The sequence below is a fragment of the Orcinus orca genome, chromosome 20 (assembly GCF_937001465.1).
Source record: "Orcinus orca chromosome 20, mOrcOrc1.1, whole genome shotgun sequence".
Taxonomy (NCBI): Eukaryota; Metazoa; Chordata; class Mammalia; order Artiodactyla; family Delphinidae; genus Orcinus; species Orcinus orca.
The window spans coordinates 8,524,410-8,548,259 of record NC_064578.1 but is presented as its reverse complement, the minus strand read 5'-3'; the positions used below and the strand labels follow the sequence as shown (position 1 = coordinate 8,548,259).

The window sequence follows — 23,850 nt, the reverse complement described above, 5'->3', positions numbered from 1 at the left end:
TACATTTTTTTTTGGTATAGACAGAGCTCTCTGTCGCAGATGGCAGATGACTTAGACAACTGTTTGAAGTTTCACCTGCCCTGATCTTTGTTTTGTAAACCTTCGCCCTGTCAAAATATAGTAGTTGTCCAAAGCTGGGACCTCAGAGACTAATAAAAAATAGATGTAACCTAGAAAAACTAAGCAGAAGAACTCTGTGTGTGTATAAAAGCCTCTTAGCGATCCATTCCTTCCCCCCTGGTTTTTTTTTGTTTCGATCACCACCTTTCCTGCCATTTCCCGATGCCAGTTTTGAAGCTGGGAGGCTCCAAGGCATTTTCTTTTTTTTCTTTTAAAACATCTTTATTGGAGTATAATTGCTTTACAATGGCAAGGCGTTTTCTTGAACAGAAGAGTTCAGAGTTGCCAGTGTCCACCTTTGAGCTGCAACTGGTTCCCCCCGGTCTCTCTTGAAAGGATCTCAATGTGCGGGCTTTCGCAGAATCTGCCCTTCTTGGTTCCCATCTCACCGCCTTGCAGAGGAAGCTGGGCATGAAAGCAGGAAGGAGCCGGTGGGTATTTATGACCTGCTCTCTGGGGTCTCTGTCCTGCGTGAGAACGTGGTGCCGGCTGCTGCAGGAGACTCAGCCGGGGATCGTCACCGGGGCTCCGGGGGAGTGATGGGGACTCTCCAGGCGAGCGTCACCGACTGTGGCCTCCAGGCTCTGTGAGGAGCTGCTAATCGGGGCTGAGTGATGTGGGCGCTGGCCGGTTGGGAAAGGTGGGTCGGCATGGAGACAGGCTGCTGATTCACCCTCTGACCTCAGCAAAGCTTCCCTGTCTTCTCCAGCTCATTTTTCAAGCTGAAAATGGGCTGGACTGCACGAAGACGTTAAAAAACAAATCTGAATTGCACGGAGGGAATGTTCTCGGCCCTTTGAGGCTGAATACGGGCTAGGTAAGCATGGCCCAGATACCCATATGCACAGACAGAGCTGACATGCTGTGATGCTGTACAGTACTGGTGGGTCTCAATGACAGACAAGGTCACGATATCGTTGAGGTCAAAATGACAGAGCCAGTGAGGTGGGGCAGAATGGGAGGGCCAAAGCCTCCTGCATCTCCAGGCCAGACGATGCTGGGCTTTTAGGTCAACGATGTTCAGAGCCTTTAGTGGCCGAGCAGTGAGAAGGTAAAGCATGGATTTCTGAGGGTTGCTGAGCCAGGAGATGCTGCCCTTTGGCAGCAGGCCGCATGGGGTCTGAATCCGGCTTCATCCCAGGTGTGAGACCTGGGCAAGTTGTTTGACCCAGGCTCTGGGCCTCAGTCTCCCCCGGGTCAAAGGTGGAGAGAGTTTTTGTCACCACGATGAGCATGGGTACCCATTGCCTGGCATATGTCAGCCAGTCCCCTGGTGAGTGCTCAAAAGAACTGATCTCCTAGTATGTGCCAAAGGCCGTGCTGACGTCCCACGCACACCGTTTCCATCTATGACGCCTCGTGCATTCCAGGGTCTCAGGAAACGTTTTCCCTTCTGTCTTTTCTGCTCCTGCCTTCAAGCTGTAGTCACCCCCAAACCAGGCAGAGTTCCTCTTTCTTTCCCTTTCTCCTGAGACTTTGTATAATTTCGCCCACCTGGAACTCCATGCCCTGCCCCCCCGCCATCTTCCCTCTGTCCTATCTCCTGGCTAATTCTGATCCTTCTTCAGGTCTTGGGTTTCCTCTTAAAAGCCTTACCTGAGTCCTTGTGCCAGTCCACTAGCCCCAAGGTGGGCTAGGTGTCCGGTCCCTGTGCTCACTGCCTCTGAGCCCTCATGGTGCCACGTGAATTCCCCACCTGCCCTGTGAGTGTCCTGAAGCCAGGACGACAGCTCTCATCTCTCCAGCTTCTTCGCCTACTGCAGTGCTCCGCACACAGTAGGTGCTCAACACATATTTATTCAATGACAGTGACTACACGAACATTCCGGTTCCTAGCCTTGCTTTCTGAAGTGCTAAGGCACACGAAACGTCCTGCCAAGTGTCCCAGGTGGCTGCCGTGTTGCAGCAGGGCAGTCCCCACACTCACCTCTCACTCGTCCAGTGGCGCATCCCTCCGTTACCAGGACGCTTATCTTGTTCCCTAATCGGCCTGCGTCTTCCCGAGCAGGAAGTGGGTGGAAACATGGTGGAGATGTGCGGGCCCTGGAACTGAGGTGGAAATCAGCAAGTCTTGCTGGGATGGAATTCGGGATGAACGGAGGGAAGTGATTAAATACGCCGGTGTACCAAGGTGTGCCACCCGTATTCCAGCGCTGGCTGCCGCCGCCACCGAAGTAGGCCCCATTCCAGCCTGGAGTCACAGCTGCCTCCCCAGGGCTTCGAGGGACACGGACACTCTTTCGTCATCTTCAAATACGAAAGCCCGCCTGCCCCCATTTCCACATGCCCAAATCGTGCTCATCCCCCAGGCGCAGCTCTGGCGCAAGGCTCCATGGAGCTCTGACCGCGGGGACTGGCTTCTGATAAGCATTTAGTAAAGGTTGGTCGTTAATGCAATTGCCGCTGCTTCCAGAAGCCGTCTCCGACTTCCGCCTTTTCTTTGTGGATCCCCACAGGTGCATCTTGACTTCCCTTCCGGGGCCTTCTGGAGCTCTGGGAGCTCATGGTGCAGTGGTTGGGCAGAACCGGGTTCAAGGCGGGCTTTTGCTACTTCCTCGCCGTGTGAGCTCTGAGTCCTTTACGTGCTCCTCCAGTCCTGGTCTTCAGCACATGCTGGGGCGCCAACTATTGGCCCTCTTGGTGTTGCAGGTGAAAACACTGTGACCTAAACTGAATTAAGGAGAAAGGGACCTTCTGGGCCCACGTGCCCCAAAGGTGCAGGAACAGAGCTGGTTGCAGGCAGGAGCCACACGATGTCCTTGGCACCGGCTTCCTCACCCCTCTTGTGCCTGGACTCCAGGCCAGGGCTCCCTGTGGGAGCAGCGCCAGCTCCAGCAGGTCCAATGGGAGTCGGGCTGAGTCCCCAGTCGGGCACATGGAAGTCATGGCTGGGGTCGAAGTGGTCTGGCTCATGTGACTGGCTATCCGCCCACCCCGATCCAACCCCTGCGGCAAACGGATGAAATATGCTGACTGACTCAGATTAGACTCAGAAATGGGGTGGGCAGGGACGCGGGAAGTGAGTCTGAGTCTGAGTCAGTGAGCATACTTCATCCCTTTGCCACAGGGGTTGGACGGGCAGGGACACGGGAAATCACGGAGTGTGACGGAGGAGCTGTCCTCCGCAGCATGGGGCCCCTCACCAAACAACAACATGACCGACAGCCAGAACGAACATGCTACTCACCCGGGCCCTGCCCTTGGCTTTAGCTCACTCGCTCTTCACAACGGCCGTCAGAGATACGTGCTGCTATTTCCATGTAGCTGAGAAGGAAGCTAAGGTACGGAAATGTGAGGGAGACTTTCCAAGGTCTCTCAGCTGGTGAGGGGTACAAGGTATGAATCCAGCATGGCGGCAAAGTTCATGCTCCAACCATCTTATTATCTATTGTGAGAGGGAGATAGACCAGAAACACATAGACAAATAACAGATACTGTAAGATATTATATAATGTAATGTGGTATAGCATAGTATCACATAAGTTAGTATAGTATTATATAATATAGTGTTGTATGTAAAATCATATCATATATCATATCAGGAAAGGCACTGGGAAGTGGTCCTTTTTTTTTTTTTTTTTTGGTTGTGCCTCTCGGCTTGTGGGATCTTAGTTCCCCAACCGGGGATTGAACCTGGGCCCTCGGCAATGAAAGCTCAGAATCCTAACCACTGGACCGCCAGGGAATTCCCAAGGAAGTGGTCCATTTTTGTATCCGTCCCGAGAACACCTATCACCAGCATGGAGCATCACGGGTACTGGATAAGTGTTGACCAGCTGACCAAATGAGTCATTCTATGAGTACAGCGAGAATCCTTTGATCTGAGAACCTTGTTTCTGCCATGGTAACATCATTATTATTACATTCCTATGTTTGTTTCGGTCACCCAAGAAGAACAAATAATCAAAAGAAGAAAGTTTGAGGAAAGATCAGGTGAGCTGAAATTTCTAGACCTATAGCCCTCTGGCTTCCACTGGTAGTGGGTGTTTAGAGATGTCAGGCTGACCCTGTGTGTCCCTAAGACTGTCTTATTGGACCCTTCAGGTGGAAAAGACCCCAGGAAGTCTGTTTTACAGGCAGGTGGAAAACGAGTTAAGGGTCAAAGGCAAATGGTACAAGGCTTTTGTACTTAATCTTTTTCCCTCCTTCTATAAAAGTGCCTTTGACATTTTTGAAATCTCTGTTACTATCCCTGAATTGGTGTTTGCTACACACGATTATGCACTGGTCTGTCTGTGGGTTGTTTTTGAGTGCTAAAGTGCACAGGTTGAGCTGAGAAGTGAAGATTTTGTGTTTTAAAGATGAGGTATATCCCCTCTCCTGGCCTTCTCAGAGCATAGGTTTTAAGGCAAATAAATAACCTTGGATTTCCTCACTTCAGCCCCTGCCTCCCAGCTTGTAGGCCAGTAGTATGTGACGCATTTAATCGAAGCATAAGAACGATTATGAAAATGCCCGTGAAATTATGTTCACATCTGCAGTCCAAATTGCGAATATCTCACCTCCCTCTACCGTCCTGGTGTCATCTGATCTCAGTTCCCTTGAGGTGACTAAGAGCCTGGTCACTAATATAACACCCACCAGCTTTACTGGAACTTACCGTCAGAAAGGTCTGTTTCCAGAAACTCCCTGCTCTGAATGCAGCTGCGGGGCCGGCCTTTCTTGGCCATCGCACAGGTCCGTGCATTGTCTCTGTGCGGGAATCACTGCCCAGACTTGAGCACCAACATGAGATCGTGGTCCGTGTTCTACGTCGCAGGGAAGAAAGGCTTGGTTTAAAGTTACACGACAGGGGAATTAGACTTCTAGAAGCAGCACTCGCTTGCCTACATTCTCACCCTTCCAACAATGCTGGGATGATGTGGTACAATGTGGCGATGATGATGATGGTGATGATAAATGACCACTATCAGGAGATAACAGTGGATAGAGAAATGATCCAGACCCCACGAAGAAGGAACCATTCAAATCCAGAATATGGGCAGTTCTCTAAGACAAAGGCTTCAGTTTCTTTGACAAGTGAATGACCTGTAAAAGAGAAGGGGAGAAAGGGAGACTGCTACAGATTAAAGCAGACATTCTGTTAGGTCTAAAAGCAGTGGCACAAACCCAGAGAGGCAGCAGTACACTGGTGGGAGCGCCGGCTTGCGGGGGAGGCACGGGCAAGTGTCTACACTGCATGGCCTTCCCCACATCCTCCCATTTACCTGTGATGAGGTCCCCTGCCTTGGGAGACCTTCTCTGGTTGCTTCTCCTAATCACAGTGAGACGGTATGTTTCCACTCTATGCTCCAGTGCCAGCGCGGCCTTTGGGACTGCGCATTGTAATTATCCATATGTATTTGATTTCTTGAAAATTCGAGGCAATTGTAGACCCACGTGCAGCTGAAAGGAATACAACGCAGTTTTATTACATGTGTAGATTTGTAGGATCGCCCCAACGTGGTCAGGATGCACACCATTTCCATCACAAGGGTCTCTCCTGCTAGACTTTTGTAATCGCCTGTTTACTCTCTATTCTCCTCACGATGCTGAGAGCATCTTGATCCAAGGGTCTTATGTTTCACCTCTGCGTCCTGGTTTAAGCTAACTCATACCAGCACCTGACTTCCAGGTGCTCCTACGTGAAAGCTTGCAGAATAGACTCAAATTCTACCACAGTAAGTGAGGAGGAGACTCAGAATACTGTCTAGAGAGGGTCTGGCCAAGAGGGAGGGAAAACATCTCCAGGCACGAAGCACTAACAACGTACGATCTTAGGGGAACTTTTCCTCTAGAGAGGACTGTGGAGATCTCAGTGGTAACTCTGGCATCATACGGCCTTAAAATACCATCCCCTCGGGTGATTCAAACAGAAACCTGCATTAAGGGAAGGGTAGATTTCGCTGCAAAATGAAACATGTACACCTGACTTTTATTTTTTGGTCCTAATTTTATTCCTTTTGCATCATCTTTCCATGAATATGGGGGCTCTGAGGTTAATGCACTTGAAAATGGACTCGTGGTGATTCAGGCCATGGGGACATCTCCCTTGATGGGGACAGTGCCTTGAGCAAGGAACTGGAGGTCATCAGCAAGAGTGTTGGGATTTTTCTTTAGACCTTCTCATGACAGATCTGGAAGAAGGCAAGTTTTCTTTAATTGGTCTCTAGCCCACTCTTGCTTTTCATCCTACTACTCTTAGGAGTTTTGGAAACTGTCTTGGAGGAGCAGGGATCCTCAAATTACCCCAAGGACCTACTCACGTGCGTCACTGACGCATGAAGACACCAATGACAAGTCTGAATCCCTAGGTTTTGATGAATGAACAAATATCAACGTATGTAAGATGACTTTGAGTTTCCCCCCAGCCCAAGTCCTGAAAGGGAGTGACCGGTTGACCCTCATTGAAATCCTTAAGTATCAGGTCCTTACTCACTGAAAGCTTGTCCTGTGTCAGATTTTGTGTTAGTCGGGTAGACAGAGGGAAAACAAACCCTGTTACACATCCATAGCCATATATCATTTCACCTGCCTGTCCATTTATCCATCCACCCATCCGCCTGTCCATCCATGCGTCCATCCACCCATTTTTATGTACAGAGTGCAAATTTCTTTTAGTAGCTCCAGGGGACATGGGAAAGGCCATGGAAGCAGTAGCTTTTTTTTTTTTTTTTTGCGGTACGCGGGCCTCTCACTGTTGTGGCCTCTCCTGTTGTGGAGCACAGGCTCCAGACGTGCAGGCTCAGCGGCCATGGCTCACGCGCCCAGCCGCTCTGTGGCATGTGGGATCTTCCCGGACTGGGGCACGAACCCGTGTCCCCTGCATCGGCAGGCAGACTCTCAGCCACTGCATCACCAGGGAAGCCCAAAGCAGTAGCTTTTTGAACTTCTTTGAGGCATCTTCCAGGCACAAACGCATCTTTGCCTCTTAGACATAACATCAGCCCCTTAGAATACACGTAGGACAGCTTCTTGGTGACAAAAGGAACCAGTGTTATTACCCTCCTGCTTTAAGTAAGAAAACTGGAAAATCTGACAGAAAGGTAAACCCTTGCTGTGGATAGGCCCCTGGTGCCCCCGGCACTTAGTATATTTCTGTTTTGGTTTTCCAGAAATGAAAATCTCAGGGAAATGAAAAAAATATATTATTTTTTCCCTCATTGGCATCTATCTGTTCATCTCTCTAGGGGAATCTACTTCATATGGAATTCCCTGTGATTATTCCCTTTCACCTGGGGAAGTAGAAAATTTCTCCTGAACAACTTTGCTGAGGCTTCCTGAAGCTTCATCGTGACGGGACACATCTCACAGACAGAAGGGCACCTTGACTGGGTCATTCTCACTGGTTTCCTGTGGTTCTGTGAGAACCAGTGGATTTGGATGGAATGGAATATGCCCTTGAAGGCTTAAAGGCGTGTCTCGTTTAGAGCTCATTGGTGCCGGTGAATGAACACCCCCATCATTCTGCACTGTGATGATCTTTCCCAGCTATTAGAAACAAAATCCAACTGGCTGGTCACCTAACTTTTCCAAATACACTGACAGAGTCTCACTGCAAGCACCCCTATTGCCAAATCCTTGTCTACAAAGGTTTGGCACAAATTCTGATGTTACGCAACAGAAGCTGGGAAGAGAAAACACGTACTAAACAAATGAGAAGAGAGAAGATGCAAGAAAAAACAAAGCCTGGGCTTACAACTGTGCTTATGTTGTCTTCAGGCACAGTCGAGTCAGGGCACCGTGCTGTGGTCTGATGTCGTCAAGGCCACATACCCTTGCACAACTTACAGGGTTGGGGAATAATTACTGACGACACACTCAGAGGCAGGGCTTTTCTCATTGCTCTAGGGAGTCAGTACTTATACCTTGTGTTAACTAATCTGTCTGGATAAGATGTTTAGGGGGGTCTCTTCTCCGTAAAATGTCAGAGCTACATCAGAGGAACACAGAAGTATGTCTTAGAAGTCTACGCGTCTATATGTGCACCCACATTTTTCAAAGCTGTTTCTGTGTCAAAGCGTGTGGCGGTAACGCCACACGGTGCCTGGCACGCAGCAGCCGGAAACTGGTTTCCTCCTGATTTCCAACTTGGGAGGCACTGGGAGGTGTCAGTATATCTGCTGGGGGTACCACTCGCATTGTACAGACACTTCATTTCAATCAAATCATCCACCAGCGTGTGCCTTCTCGCTGCAGCTAACTCTTTGGTACAGTGCTTTGGAATGTCCACTGGCAGACGAGTCTTGCCCAAGCCACGTTGGGTCGGCTGGGGCCGGGGCACGACCTTGACCCTCCGGACTTCCGGCCCGTGCTCTGCAAGAGACGACCTTGCTTCTCTTCACTGTCCTTGCTGAGACGTTGTTGACTTAGCTATGAAAGGAGCTGCCCACATCTCTGGGAGGCTCCCTTACAGGCGAGATGTGTGAAGAGTCTGGCACCTGTGCTCAATCAATAGACACGGCTACTGCTATTATTACTAATCATCGGCTTTCTGAGAGAATTCATAGAAACGTGTGACTTGGCTTCTTCTGCTTCTGAGAACCGGAGGTGAGTGCCTGCTCCTTGGAGGAAGTTCTGTGGCTTAGAGAGAAAGAAAATCGCATACCAAAGTGACCTTTCCCCCACAAATGCTGTTCAGTGCCCAGAACTAATTAGCCAGGCTCTAATTGGCTTGGAGTCTGAGAGGACCGGGCAAAGCCACTCCGTGGAGATGACACAGTCCGCAGGGTTCCCTGGTTACTCTCCTGGTGACTTCCGCATTACATTTGTTCCGTTTGCTGGTAGCAAGCTGGTTTTTCAGATGGGGTGGCTCGCCAGCTCCTTCTGCGCCTGTGAGCCCAGCAACCAGGAAGCTGGGAGGGGCCCTGGGGATGCAGAGGGAGACCACAGCCCGGCTTCTCCCCCCGACGGCTCCACCCTGTCTGTGCCCGGGAAGGAAGGAAGAAAGTCACAGACCCGCTGTCGGTCAGCCATGATGGGCCACCAGCCAAGGAGGGGAGGGCAGCAGGGCCTGGGAAAGGAGGACGTGTGGTGTGTGAGGGCAGCGGCCTGGGCAGCGGAGCCTCCGCGGGTGCCGAGTCCCCAGGGGGCTGCAGGGGAGCCTTGCGGGGCAAGGAGCCAGGGCTCAGAGCAGTGTGTGGTGAACAGCCTTCCACACAAGCAGTCAGGATGACCGTGCCGGCGGGCAGGCGCGGGAGGGAGGGCGCACGGCGTGTGGGGAGGGGTGGGAGCCTGGGGATCGAGACCCGCCTCCTGTCTGTCTCCCCTGATGGGAAGCCAGGGCCGCCGGAGGGGCGGGGGCTGCCTGGTTGAGGGAATGGAGCCACCAAACCACTTGGCCTTTGAAAGATGGGACTGGAGGTCTAACCTAAGCCTTGAGAAATCCCAGGAGAGCAACCCAGGTCCTTCGATTCTAGTGCAGACCTTAAATGACGTTTGAACGTAAGACAAGAAAATAATGACCCAAGTCCCTTATTTCTCTTCCCAGTACCCCCAGTGCATGGTTTATCGGGGCCCCTATAAAAGGCCGGCTGCATCTTGACGATGCGCTCACCTTGGTAATCCACATCGTGTACCCACCTCCCAATCAATGGATGCTTCTCATATCACCCTTTGAATACTACTTCTACAGTTTATCATTGACTGTCTTTATCTCCATATACCTGTGAGCTCTTTGAGGGCAGGGATGGAATCTTACCTTCCTCCCCTTCTTAACTCCAAAGGCATGTGCTTCATTACATGAATGAAAAGTCAATAACGTTGGAAATTAGCTACTGCTCTGAACATCAGCGACTGTCTTTCTTGGGGGGCCTCTGGGGCCAGAGGGCATCTCCTTGTCTCAGGGTCCGATGAGGAAAGTCGCCTCCTGCCCCAGCCTTGAACACTCCTGCGAGGACAGAAGGGTGTTTGTTATCTGTCAGCATAATTAAAACCAGATTGAAACTCACCCTTCCTCCCAAAATGACATGAGAACTTGATGCCTAATGTCCATGAGTTTTGTGTTCCTGAGTCGTGCTTTTTTTTTTTTCTATCTTCATTTCTCATCAGCACAAAAGAATGTTCTTTCTCTTTTTGACTTTACCAGAAATGACACTTATTTGTGTAGGAAAGGCTAAGATAAGTTTCTAAGTAAAGGAAGCACCATCATTCTCTCTCTGTACATTGACTACTACCTGGGGAAAGCCATCTGCACTAAAATGTACCACATCTTGTCCATGAAGAACCCACTGCATTTGTAATGCTCTATTGTCCGGAGCCTGTTCCCCCAGCATCCCTGGGGTCAGAGGTCAAACTCTTCTGGCAATGAAGGGTGGAAAGGTCACCAAGAAGAAAGTTTTCTGATTCCTCTGAAAAAGCAAATTCCCTTCCTCAAAGCACTTCCTCCCCCGCAGCTTACACTCCAATAAGAAGAAAGAGGTAGATGTGGGGAAAACTGTCATGTAGTTATTGAATGTGACCCCGTAAGGAAGAGATCAGAGCAGCGGCAGCAGCTGCAACAAAGAAAGCAGGCAGCCAGCCTCCGTTGCTGGTTTTCCCTCCCCGCAAATACCATTAGTATCCAAGTTTGTGCAACCCCACCCCCATCTAATTCCAGAGCATTTTCATCACCCCCCCCCAAACCTGTACCTATTATTACTTTCCATTCCCCCTTCTCCCCAGTGACCACCCATCTCCTTTCTGTCTCTATAGACTTGCCACTTCTGGACATTTCATATAAACAGAATCATACAAAATGTGGTCCTGTGTGTCTGACTTCTTTTACTTAGCTTAATGTTTTCACAGTTCATCTACGTTGTAGCGTATGTGGGTACTTCATTCCTTTTTATGGCTGAGTACTATTCCGTTGTACGGATACACCACATTTTGTTGCTTCATCCATCAGCTGATGGACCTTTGGGTTGTTTCCACCCTTTGGCCACTGCGAATAACACTGCTGTGAGCAGTTGTGTACAAGGTGTTGGGTGGACGTATGTCGTCCTTTCTCCTGGGTCCATATCTATGAGTGGAATTGCTAGGTCACATGGTGGCACAACATTAACTGTGTGAGGAACTGCCCCGCTGTTTTCTTTTTTGTGGGACCACATAGTGGCCTGTTGAGTGGTCTCTCTGCCCCCAGTGTTGTCCCCTCCCTCTGGTCAGGTCTCCTCACCACAGCAGCAGGGAGCAGAGTCTCTCACCCAACAGACACTTTTAGAGCCTGTATAGGGAAGCAGAGAGACAAGGTCCTGTCCAGTCAGCTGATATTAAAGCATCAGCTGGGTCGTGACACCCAGAATAAAAGCACAGCTCTGGGCCAGCAGGTCCAGAAGCATCTCCCCTGCATTTCCTTCCCTCTTGCTGATGATCCTCCAGTCACTCTGGCCTTCCTTGGACACTGGCTTTCTCCCGCCTTGAGCCTTTGCACATACCATTTATTTTGTTTCCTCTGCTTAGATTAGAACGTGCCATTCTTCACAAAGCTGCCCAAATGAAGGAGTAAATAAATCGAATTCAGTGTATTCAATGTATTAACTTGCTCAAGGCCACACAGCTGGTTGATGGCAGACTCCCCGCTGGATTCTCGTATCAAAGGCTTTTTGTTTGTGTGTTTGTTTTAAATCTTTCCTTCTATGACCATCGAATACATCAGCCTGTATTACAAACCTTTTTTTTAGCCTCTGTATCAGGGCTTCTCGACCTCAGCACTATTGATATTTGGGGATGGATAATTCTTTGTGGAGGAGGTTATCCTGTGTGGTGTAGGACGTTTCTGCATCCCTAGCTTCCAGGCACTGGATGCCAGTAGCAACTCCTGCCCCCCAAACCTCCGCAGCTGTAACAACCAAAACGATCTCCAGCCATGGCCAAGGTCCCTTGGGGGAAAAACTCATCCAGTCGAGAACCACGACTCTACGGCTATTGTCTTGTTCAATGAATACTGGAGCTGAGACCAGCCAAGGGTATTTCCAACCCCTCCTTACCAAAGAGTTTTAGCCAATTCCCCTTTAATAAGGCAGGACATGAGGCCTGTATGAATTTAGAAGAAATCTGCACAACAAGGTTGGAAATCAAAAGAGTTTGTGCTTGATCTGCAGTAAATGAGAATATTTGATATGCCAGATTCCTCATTCTTCCAAAATTCTGGTCAATAAATACCAACTTAGTGGGACCCTAACCCTCCTGGGTCAGGCAGACAGTATGATCTCGTACACTGAGGCATTTCCTCAAAGTATTTTTCCGGGTAGTTTGGATCATCCTTTTCAGAGATCGGAACTTTGGAGTGATGGGAAGGGGGAAGAGATGAACATGGAAGGAGACCCTATGACAAAAGGGTCCATTTTAAATGCTTCATGTTAATTTCAACAGCTTGCATCTCCCTACATCCTTAGTATTAGGACTGAGTCTGAGAAGCTGAAATGAACACAATTGCTCCGAGCCGGTGACTTTGCAGACCAGGATGTTCCCCGGCTCCTGCAAGTGCTGTTCAAACTTGGACGCAGCTGGGGGCTCCATTAGTAACCCCCGGGAAAATATGAGTGTTCTTAGCTGGAGATGTCCAAATAACAAGATTCATCTTTTTCCCCCTGGCAGAAGCAATAAATTTGCATGATGCATATTAAATGTTTAATTAAAACCCAGTGCTAAAGCATTTTCAGGAAGCTATAAAAGCCCTTTGGAGGAGGTCTGGAAGCCAGGGGTGCTTGTAAGTTTACCAAGTGCACTGCTGCCCATCGGACACCAGGTTTCATCTTCGCTCTGTTTCTCTTTGGTACCTGAGTTGTTTCACAGGTGTTGGAGGTGCCTGATGTAATGATTCAGTAATTCCGATGACCGCTAAAATGACAAGGATTTGAGACTTTAAGGGTAGAATCCCCAGACGCCCTCTGGCCAGATCCAGAATCCACGTCCTTGCCCCTCCTGCGGCAGGAAGTGAGTTGGGCACCTAGCGCAGAGCCCGTGTGGGAGAAACATAACGATCCCAAGAGCAATTTGAAGCTGAAGGGGGAAGTGCCTAGAGACAGAATTTTGCTCCTTCGGCTGTAATTGCCAGTGAGACTTCCTGGGGCCTCGGAGGGGGATGCTTTCCGAGCAGAGAAGCCGGGCTCAGACGACGCACCCCAGGTACTCTCACGCTGCAGGACGAAACCTTATTTAGTAGCTGTATTAATTGAATCCTCACTTTGGGTGGATTGATGGAATTCATATCAGAAGGTCCCCTCGCTGTTGGAGATGTCCCTCGCTGACTGCCTCCGCCCTCCAAAATAGGAACTCAACTTCACAGCTGATTTTTTTTTTTCCCATTTGCTCATTCATTCCTGCATCCATTCATGCACTCATTTATTCCATCAAAGCCGATTCAGAACCTTCTAGGTATCCTGGGCTGTATTCGTCCTGAAGTCAACCTTGATCTACTAAATGCCAGGCACCGTTCTAAGCGATTTACACGCACCATTGTCTCCAATCTCCACGAGTCTTTTGAAAGCAGAGGGTTTTCTCCAGCTGGAAGCAGAAGGGGAAGTCGGAGAGGTTCAAAGCCCAAGGAGGACTGGGCCGGCTGTCGCTGGCTTGAAGCTTTTGGGTGTGGGGGGAGCATGTGACAAGGAAGGTGGGTGCTCCCCAGCAACAGAGAGTGGCTCCCAGCTGACAAAAGCCATGGGGACCTCAGCCCCACAGCTACAGAGAAATTAATTCTGCCAACAATCTGGATGAGCTTGAAAGGAGATTCTCCCCCAGGGCCTCCAATTAAGAGCTCAGCATAGCCGGCATCTTGACTGTGGCCTTGTATGAGCCCCTCCGCAGAGAACCTGCCTCAGCCCACTCAGACTTCGGACCAACAGAACCGTGATATCATACGTGGGCGCTGTTTCAAGTCGCGAAGCTTGCGGTCTTTGTTGTGCAGCTCTCGTGATTACTGAGGCTAATAGACTCACGTCATTCTCACGATTAGGCGGCAGGCTGCTTACAGGTGAAGAAACTAAAATTCAGAGAAGTGAAGATACCTTTTCAAGCACACACAGCTTGGCAGGGCGAGAGAGAGAGATTCAAACCACACGGTCTCCTGACTACAATTCTGATGTTTTTGTGGGTCTCACAAATCTCTGCGGTGGGTGGAATCGTGGTCACTCTCTCTCTGTGACCCTCTGGCATTGTCAGTGAGGGACACGAGATGTTGGTGTGAGTGGAAGCAGACCGGTGGGCCGGGAACCGGCTGGACGACACAGGTGGGGGCCATAGAGAAAGGGGGAGGGGTGTGGAAATGGAGGTACCATCAAAGGAGAGAAAACACAGCCGGTCAGGAGGTTAGGATGCGGGGAGCTTCTAGTTTTCATCCTCTTTGCACGGTCAAGGACGCACCCCCAAAGGTCCAAAGCGACAGCAGGCACTGTAATGTGTCACACCCCTGAGTCCCGGGGAGACTAACCAACCCTCCACGCTGTCCTCTGATGGCTGCCTTCCACACTGTTCTGTCCTGGGGGGCGGAGGCCACACATCAAAGCACAGTGTCCTGACCCCTGTGGCCCTGCAGCTCACCTGACCCTCACCTTCCGGGGGCAGATCCGGCTGTATTCTGAAGAGAAATGGAGCCGAAGCAAAAGGAGCAGGAATCTAACGTTTGACTTCTTCAGCGTCTTTAGAAATCACAGCTATCGTTTCCTTCTTTGATTATGACAGTGTTTTCTCCTCCTTATGGAAACTCTGGAAAGTACAAAAAGGAGCAAGAATAAAGGGAAGAGAACCACTTAGAAACAGTGGTTGTTAATAGTGTTTCCCCTAAGTTATTCTTTGGGTAATGAGTATACAAAAATATATACACAGATAGGCAATTGTATGACGAAAGGGTATGTTTAACAGAATTGGAATCAGATGGACTCTTTATTAACCAACTTTTCACTTCATAATCTACCATCAACGCTTTCCCTGATCACTGAGTACTCTCGGCAAGAGTGTCTTTACTGCCCACATAGCACTTAATCACATGATCATAAAAGAATTTACTTCACTTATTGCGGGACTTTCAAATACTTTCCAATTTTTCAGTAATATACATACTGCTTTGATCTCTACCCTTGTACATTTCTGAATAGCTGATAATCTCTGTAAGACAGAGAGAAAAAACTGGGGTTACCAGGCTGTGATGGTCAATTTCATGTGTCACTTGGCTGACCGCGGGGTGCCCAGATGAAACATTATTTCTGGGTGTGAGGATATTTCTGGATGAGCTCAGCATTTGAACCTGCGGACTCAGTAAAGTGGACGCCCTCCCCAGTGTGGGCAGGCATCGGTGACTCCGTTGAGGGCCTGAGTGGAACAAAGGTAGAGGAAGGAGGGCTTCACCTCCCTCACCCCTGCTCCTCCAGCCCCCTTTTTTTTTCCTGTCTCACTGCCCGAGCCCGCGCACTGCAATGAAGACCTAATGCAGCCAAAAATAAATAAATAAAATAAACAAATTTTTTTAAAAAATTAAAAAAAAAAAGGGGGTCCCAGATCCCTGCAGACTGGGATCTACACAGTCGGCTCCCTGGGTTCTCAGGCCTCTGGACTCAGACTCAATGACACCAGTAGTTTTACTGGGTTTCCAGCTTGCAGGTTATCTGACTGATTGATTGATTGATAGATAGTTATCCAACAGGAAATATATACATATCCTATCGGGTCTGTTTCTCTGAAGAACCCTGACTAATATGCAGGCTAAAAGGTATACGTATTTTAGGGTGCTGATATGACAAAGTATTTTCTAGAAAAGTTGTACCTGTCTTTCCACACAGACATGTAACAGGTTGCTAATGTCATGTGTTACATAATTTTTAAAGCTCAGCCTCCATTTGAACGGCAATCTCTCTCCTTTAATGCACTCCAACAGACTGCCCTGGAGTTTTTCCTTTGACAACTTTTCCACATTCTGTTCCACACAGCCCCCTGCACCCCAACCAGCAGCATCCTTTAAATGTCTCCAAGTAGCCAAAAAAAAAAAAGGGAATAGGCACCACTTCCTCTATGCATGTACATTGTCTATCTCTAAAGATATCCATGTTCATCTAGTTACACAGGACATAATTCAAAAGAAGATCAAATGTCAAATAACGTTTACTTCAAAATAAAGGGCAATTTTTGAGAGCTATGTTTAGATCTCTTTCTATCTATATATGTATTTTTTAAATTAATTAATTAATTTTATTTTTGGCTGTGTTGGCTCTTTGCTGCTGCGTGCGGGCTTTCTCTAGTTGCGGCGAGCGGGGGCTACCCTTCGTTGCGGTGCGTGGGCTTCTCATTGTGGTGGCTTCTCTTGTTGCGGAGCACGGGCTCTAGGCGCGCAGTCTTCAGTAGTTGTGGCACGAGGGCTCAGTAGTTGTGGCTCGCGGGCTCTAGAGCGCAGGCTCAGTAGTCTTGGCGCACGGGCTTAGTTGCTTCGTGGCATGTGGGACCTTCCAGGGTCTGGGCTCAAACCCGTGTCCCCTGCACTGGCAGGCGGACTCTTAACCACTGTGCCGCCAGAGAAGTCCCATATCTATACATTTTTTAAATTAACTGTTTGTCCATAAGCTCCTACGCCTGGTTCTCAGCCAAGAGCAGCGGTATCACTTAGCTGAAGCTCTGGTGAAGAGAAGGAGAGAAAGCAAAGCTGACTGAAGATATGCCACAGGCTAGGCCCTGCACCAGGTCCCACCGTGTACGTGATTTCTTTTTAAGCCACACGAGGTATTCTTTTCTACATTTCTGTGCATAGGGAAATCAAGGCCTACAACCAGGACCGCGCTGAGCAGAGAGGAGACCTGAACACAGGAGACCTGAACATGGAGTCCCGTGCCCCATCGTCTCTGCGTTCTGTCACCAGTTACTCTAGAAACAGATCCTAAAGCAGGGCAGCGCCCACGGCAGCACCCAGGTAGCACACTGGTAAGGCTCTCCCTTCACGCTGGCTTAGAATCCCCTTCCCTTCTGCTTCCTCACATCAGCTCTCAGATAGACTACCTGAACCCACGTGCCTACTGCAGCCTCTGCTGTTAGGGGTCTCCAGACCGAGACATTTGCTTAGAAGACCTGAGCCCCGGAACGACCCTGCAGAGCAGGGCGTGGCTCAGGTGCCGGCTCCCACCTTTCCTTCTCCAGTCTTCGGGTCCCCAGAGGCGACTGCAGCGTGCCCTGCTGTGCAAATGTCTCCAGGGAGCGACACCTGTCCCAGAGGTCTCGCTTTCGTCCCAGCTGGGCCTACGCGTGACCACGAGTGAGTCACAAGTGAAAGATGGAGACGTTTCCCCCGGCGACGGGGCTCTGGGTCCCCAAACCACATCTCTGCTTTCATATGTGTTGGGATGATTCAGCGGAAACTTCTGGTCAAACGGATCACCATAGCAACTTTCAGTAGACATCCAGCATGCAAATGAGAGAGTGGAAAGGGGCACTTTCTCAATAGCCCAAAACCAGCATCCTCTGAACCCTCCGGGGATCGAATTCTAGACTCTTTGAAGGTTTAATGCAGAGCCTGCTTCAATGCAGGTCGGCACCTGGCTGGGTGTGTTGGTGTCTTCAGATGCTAAAATGAGAAAAAGTCCCCGGGGGTGGTTTCTACACTCTGCATGGTTTGTCTCACAGGGACGATGTCTACAGGGGAGCTGGGAGACTGGGGCTTCACATTTCCTCTGTGTCATTTCTAAGCTTCAGGATCTTGGCCAAATGACGAAAACTCTCTGAGCGTCAGGATTTTCATCTGTAAAATGAGGGTAAAAATACTTGCTCAGTAGAGATATGATGTGTCTGAAATGAGAATTGGAAAATGCTTTGCATGTATTAGTCCTTCAATAAATGGTAGCTACTGTACTATCCTCCGTGGACCTTCTGAAGCCCGTCTTTAATCGAATGCCAGTTACACGGAAACTGTGGTGTTGATCGTTAGGGATGTAAATGTCAGTGTGGCATCTGCTCTCAAGGGGCTACAGGAGCTGCTGAAAAGAGGGTGAAAGGGGGTTAAACAGATTAACCCTCTAACTCAAAAAATCTACACTACACAGATTTCAATGTAAAAAGCCAATGGGGTGTTGGAGAAGGAGAAGTGATTTTATTTTATTGACACATTATTCACTATATCAGACAGGAATGCCTTTGGCTGCAAACAACAGAAAAATTAATTAAGAGGGGGCTTAAACAAAGAAGGATTAATGTTCTCTCTCTCTCTCTCTCTCTCACACTCACACACACACACACACACACACACACACATACCACACAGTTGTGGAGGTAGCTGACTGCAAGCATTAGTTCAGTGGCTTACTAATATTAAGGTCACCATCTCACCATCTCTGCCATTCTCATCTTTCCCCTCTTGCTATCACCTCATCTTCCCAAGGTAGCTGCTGAAGTGCTAGCCATCATGTTTGCATTGCAAGGTGGTAAAAACAAAAGGGAAATTGATGGTACCATTGGAATGTTTATATTTTATGTATGAGAAATGAGTCACATGGCCTTTCTCAGCTACAAGATTATTCATGGCTTGACTTGATGAAATGTCACATCATCGCCAAGGAGGAGGCATGTGTATAACCCAAAGTCACAGGGCAGGAAAAGAGCAGAGGCCCTCTGACTTTGGTCCGTGCTCTGCCCTTTCGCATAGCTCAGCTCTGATTCAGGGGTCCAGAGTTTGTGGGGTGGGCTGGCGAAGGCAGTAAGGGCCTGTTGAGGTACACAGGACCCCAGCTTGGTCTCTCCTGGGAAAAGGGTGAAGGTCATTCACGTTCTTCTGTAGAGAACCCTGACTGCATCCGGGGGAGAGGAGGAGAGAGACAAAGGAGGCTCTACTCCGGGTGGACCTTGGGGCACCTGGGAGAAGCACACCCATGTGATGCTATCTGATCCACAACTTTGTGTCTCTTGGGTCCTAGTGAGAAGGAGTGGGCCTGGGGAACCAAGAGTAGTTTTAATAAAGGGAATGTTTACAGAGCACAGGAACACAGGATATAGAAAAGCCTTAAGGCAAAGTATCATTTCCTGGGGTTTCCACCTTCAGGGAGCCAGGACCACCTCTTGCTGCCTGAAAGGGTAAGGAAAGGGTGCATCGTTCCAAGACTCAGGGAAGAGGGGAGGAGAGAGAGAAAGAGATGGAGAGAAAGGGAGAAAGAGACAGATAGGGGGAGAGAGAGAGAGAGAGAGGTGGGTGACTAGACAGGGCAGCCTGACTCCGACTCTAGAGCTGTAACCTTCAGTCAAGGGCACGAGTGATCCTGCAGGTTGGGAGGCAGGAGCTCACCCCACCGCCCTGCAGTGTTACTCAGAGGCCTGACCCAGCTGGAAGCCAGAGGGCTTGGCGAGCCCACCCACACTGATCTGTCTCCCAGAGCCCAGAGCTGAGTGGGGAGAAGCAGAGAATGGACCTGGCGGGGGTGGGGCTGGGTGGAGGCAGAGCCCAACAGAGACACAAAGTTGAATGAGGGCAAAGAGGCTGTTAACACCCTTCCCCCAGTCCTTTGTGTTGTTACAATTACCCCCACCAGTGAATGTTCCAGAGGCTTCCATGGAGCACGTGAAGATGGGGTTCACACGTCGGCCCCTTTGCCATGGTGTTCTCTACCTTTATACTCAGCGCCTCACTGATCACCCCTCCTCACTACTCAGCCCATGCTCTAAATTTCGTGACAGAAGGTTAGAAATAGCCTCCCTGGTGTTTCCTCTCAAAAATCTCCCAGAGGGCTTCCCTGGTGGCGCAGTGGTTGAGAGTCCGCCTGCTGATGCAGGGGACACAGGTTCGTGCCCCGGTCTGGGAAGATCCCACATGCTGCGGAGCAGCTGGGCCCGTGAGCCATGGCCGCTGAGCCTGCGCGTCCGGAGCCTGTGCTCCGCAACGGGAGAGGCCACAGCGGTGAGAGGCCCGCATACAGCAAAACAAAAACAAAAACAAACAAACAAAATCCCCCAGAGAGTTACACTCTGGGGACGAAAACACAGTGCCAGTTTTGTCACTGTATCCTTTTCATCAATAAAGTATGTGATCGAAACTGTAGGAATATACATCTCCTTAAGGGATGTGGGTGGAATCAATGGTGTGTCGGAGGGAGATACTAACATATTCTTCTTTAAATCAGTCCACGTCTCAAATAATAGTGTGAGGAGGAACCATGTGATTGGCAGTCAGTAGATATTTAAAACAAATGGCGGACTTCCCTGGCGGCGCAGAGGTTAAGAATCTGCCTGCCAATGCAGGGGACACGGGTTCGAGCCCTGGTCTGGGAAGATCCCACATGCCGTGGAGCAACTAAGCCCGTGTGCCACAACTACCGAGCCTGCTTTCTAGAGCCCGCGCGCCACAAGTACTGAAGCCCGCGCGCCTAGAGCCCGTGCTCTGCAACAAGAGAAGCCAGTGCAATGAGAAACCTGCGCACTGCAACAAAGAGCAGCCCCCGCTCACCACAACTAGAGGAAGCCCGCGTGCAGCAACGAAGACCCAACAAAGCCAAAAATAAATAAGTAAATAGACCAACCAACGAATAAATTAAAAACAAATGGCTAGTGACAAAAGAAAGGGGAAAGTATACATACACATCAATTATCTATGAATACATTATGTGTACATTCATTTAAGGATGTGTTTGCACCAGTGGACCAATCAGCTCAGTCAAAAGAGAGGCTACAGTAGCCACATCTGCAGGTTAATTTGTTTCTTTCAGGATAACAATGAAAAGTGATGCTGCAAGATTCTGGGCCATTCTGCCGAGCTGATCCTGCCCTGAGGACAAGCTGTAGTTTTCTGGTGCTTGGGAAATGTGCTTTTGGGAGTGGCCAGGTGTGTTCTGGTGCCACTTCTGACTCTCAGAGGATCACCAACAATCCCAACATCAAGTTTCAGGTTTGGCAAGAGGTACATAAAAATGTCCTCAAGGCATAGTGGCCAAGAAAAAAACCCTCAGCAACCCAGGCTTCAAGGAAGATCGGCTCTGCCTCTCCCAATGTGCCTCTGCAGACACAGGAAGGGTGGGGCGTGGCCTGGGATTCTTTGGGAGCAGGCGTTGTCTCTGGCATGAGATGTGGGCCGCCAGAGAGCATCGCCCGGAACATTAACATGGCGGCAGAGAACTTGTCGGGGTGTTCATGTGAGGCCCAACAGAAAGATGGAAACAGATCGAATAATTCTTACAAATCAGGTTTCAATGCTCCCTCCCTCCCTCCTTGTCAGCATCATCCTGAGAGAGAGAGAGAGACAGAGAAACAAAGACAAAGAGAGACAGAGAGCAAAAGACAAAGACAGAGACAGAGAGAAACGGAGACAGAGTCAGAGAGAGACACAGAGGGAGGGAGACAGAGAGACACAGAGCAAGACCCCAGAACAGTCGTTTGCCAGTTGGGACACACCAGCGGGTTGAGAGGACACTGCAGATGAACACGTTCATTCATTCTGCAGACATTCCTTGACCCTCTTCATCTCAACACCAGCACCTGTCCTCCCGGAGGTTTCCAGGCAGTGGACAGACAGACAAGCAAGCCTGAGCTTAGGATGGGAGTAACACGTCCTGTGATAAGGAAGCTGGGACGCCCCAGGACCGGTGCCAAGTCGAATCACAGGCGGGGCACGGGCTCCGGGTATCAGCAAAGCAGCTCTGCCCGCCCCTCCACCCCGAGGTTGTTTCTACTGACAGCAACTGAAAACACAAATTAGTCGTTATTGTGGAAAAAGCTGAACTCTGTTGGACTTCATTTGTTCACTTCCAGTCTGATAGAGCTGCCATTTGTAATTACATATAGGGCTACCATCATCTTTCATCTTCCAGCTCTCCGAGTCTCTAGAAGGTTGCACGCGGCCATATTTGGGAGCACAGTTCCCCCCAAACCTGGGGGTTTGGGGGATATTTCCAAGAGAGGGTGATGTCTGAAATGAGCTACTTGTGCTTGACCTCAAAACAGAGAAGGGGCAGGCTGAGTGGAAGAAACAGCAAACACCTCTTCCCATTCTGCATCCAAGCTCCCACTGGGATGGGAGACGACAGCTGACGGCTGGTGGCCTGTTGTGTGTCAAAACCAGACGGCACCATACAGCACACAGCACAAAGCCTGGCCTGGACCGAGGGCTCCAGAAATGTTACAATTGTTGTTGCTGTTCATTTACTGTTAGAGATACTTATCTCTTGGGACGTAGTCCACCAGTATTCCTGCTCCACATTCTAGGAGGAGACAGCATGGCACTGCCGAGATTGACGAACTCACACCAGTTCACTTACCCGGCGTTCAGGAAGCACCTACTTTGTGCAAGGTGCTAGGTCCCAAAGCAGAGCCACGCGGGGGCCTCACCTGACGCTGGGCCTCTTGCCTCCAGAGCAACCCTCTCAGGCAGAACAGTCCGGAGTCACTTCTGACACAGACGGGTAAGACCTCGGAGAACGAACGTGCGCAGGGAAATTGTACTGGAGACCCAGAGCTCACAAAGAGAGTGACTCCCAAGCTGTCCAGCTGTCCCCAAACGAACGCGCCCTCTGCGACACTCTCCCGAATGAATCTCACGCCGAAACCAGCGCATCATTTTTTGCTCTTTGCTAAAGTTGCCCTTAGGAGCCTTACCGCTGCTGCAGACGGTGTGCTAGGAAATACTGAGGCGACAGGGCAGGAAAGGAACATTTACTGAGTGTCTACCGTGTGCCCAGTCCTGGGATTTTAGATGCACGATCAACTCTTGTCTTTTTAACTCTGGGTAGTTGGTAGAATTACCTCCCCACATTACGGATGAAAAAACTGATGCCTACAGAGGTTAATTTTCTTCCTGGACATCCCAGAGCAGATGAGAGCCTTGTGAGCACTTAGCTCTGCTTGGCTTTATCCAGACCTTGTCTTCTCCTTCTACTTAAAGCAAAACTGGACCAGGAAAATTACCCTGGACTTCAGCCAAAGGACCTATGAAACCACAGAAGGGAATGGGACCCACGCTGCCTGCACACGCTAGCTCCTTTCCGTGGAGTTTCAGCGGGATCTGTGTTGTCCTGGGGAGAATCCCAAGTATACTTGCGACCAGATAGGTCTCAGCCTTCAACCTAGGAGGTCTGGAGCTCGTAGCAAGAACCAAGGTTGGCTGGGATGAGGGGAGGTGATTAAAACAGTGGGGTGGGTAAGGCCAGAACAGAGCAGAGCAAGTAAATATTTGCTAGGGCAAATGGTACCTGACGACTCCTTGGAAGGTTCCAGTGGTCTTGGAGCCACGGGATATATGTCCTTTACAACATTACCTATTTCTGGACAACACAGACCCAGCCGGATAGCCTGAGAAGGAAACCAGCCTGTGTTCGGAGTAAATAGTTAACACTTCTGGGCTGGAAGAGATGATTATTCAAAAGTTGGTCCCCACATACAAATGCAAATGACATCCAGAGACACATGAATGCTAATTTCTCCAACGAAGTCTGTAGACAAATGCTAGTCATTAGAAACATTTCCGCGCATTTATATTAGGCTGTCCTCTAAAAGACTTTTCAGACAAATATGTCATCAAGATATTCAAAACCATGTAATCTTATCCAAAGTTTCAGCTATCAACAGTACAGTTTTCATCTCTTGCAGCTGTGTGTCAGAACGCTCAGGGAGATTACTCAGCTGATACGGCCGAGCCGGGAGGGGCCAGAGAAGTCCTGGGGGTCCGTAAAGCTCCCAACAGGAGAATCTGGGTTCTCAGAGTGGGTCAGGCTTTTTAGCCACAGGTGAGCGATCCGAGGCAGGTGAGGGGTGACCTCTAATAGGTCAGAGAAGAAGCATTCAGAGATGTCCTCTTCTGTGTCTCTCTCCACCTGCTTGCCTTCACACACA

At 49.6% G+C, this 23,850-nt stretch overlaps 1 long non-coding RNA gene across 7 annotated transcripts in view; it reads right to left on the bottom strand.

Annotated features, from left to right (window-relative positions):
* Positions 1-344: 344 nt before the first annotated feature.
* LOC117196725 (uncharacterized) overlaps positions 345-23,850 on the bottom strand; it is a 214,527-nt gene continuing 191,021 nt past the window's right edge. For 3 of the 7 annotated variants that reach the window (XR_004477053.2, XR_004477050.2, XR_004477051.2), the window contains 5 exons: positions 14,614-14,778; positions 9,800-9,988; positions 5,328-5,505; positions 4,721-5,148; positions 346-3,505 (listed from right to left, as the gene is read on the bottom strand). This is a non-coding gene — a long non-coding RNA (uncharacterized LOC117196725). Of the gene's footprint in view, positions 3,506-4,720; positions 5,149-5,327; positions 5,506-9,799; positions 9,989-14,613; positions 14,779-23,850 lie in introns of all 7 variants that reach the window. The other 4 variants (XR_007474457.1, XR_007474458.1, XR_004477052.2 and 1 more) reach the window with 3 other exon arrangements.